This window comes from Octopus bimaculoides, chromosome 3, assembly GCF_001194135.2.
Source record: "Octopus bimaculoides isolate UCB-OBI-ISO-001 chromosome 3, ASM119413v2, whole genome shotgun sequence".
NCBI lineage: Eukaryota > Metazoa > Mollusca > Cephalopoda > Octopoda > Octopodidae > Octopus > Octopus bimaculoides.
Genome location: NC_068983.1, coordinates 6,559,784 through 6,560,481, shown reverse-complemented (window position 1 = coordinate 6,560,481; position 698 = coordinate 6,559,784).

The following is a 698-nucleotide window of genomic DNA, read 5'->3' as shown; positions in this document are numbered from 1 at the left end:
CTGAAAAGATAAAAAAGAAGAAACAACAGAATAGATATTTGCAGTGGGAGATAATGGCGATGATGATGATGATGTTGGAGAGTATAGTCTATGGCGATGAAGGTGAGGATGCAGATTATAATCGTAATGCTGATGATGATGATACGGAGAAGGATTATGATGATGATGATGATGATGATGATACCAATGATTTTGATAACATTGATGATATTAATAATGACGATGAGGGTTATCTTGCCGTCATGGTGGTTTTATGAAACTGAAGGTGGAGGCAGGTGTGACGTGGGTGGTGATGATGAGGGGTATGTATCATGAGGCTGAAGAGGAATAATTATGATGACAATGGTGAAAGTGGATGGTGATAACGATAATAACAGTGATGATAATATAGATGATGATAGTGATGATGATGATAATGATAAACATGATGATAACGATGGTGGTGATCTTGGCGTCCTAGGTGGTGGATGCCAAAAGGAATGTGGTGAAATAAGTGCTTGGGTCAAGGGTCAATTCGTCCGACTAAACCCTTCAAGGCAGTGCTCCAGCTTGGCCGCAATCCAATGACTAAAACAAAATAAACTTGCTTCCTAAGCACATGGTTCCAGGCAAGTCTCATCTACTGGTAGACGGAAACTGAAAGAAGCTCAGTGTTTGTGTGTGTATGTGTGTGTATATATATATATATATATATATAT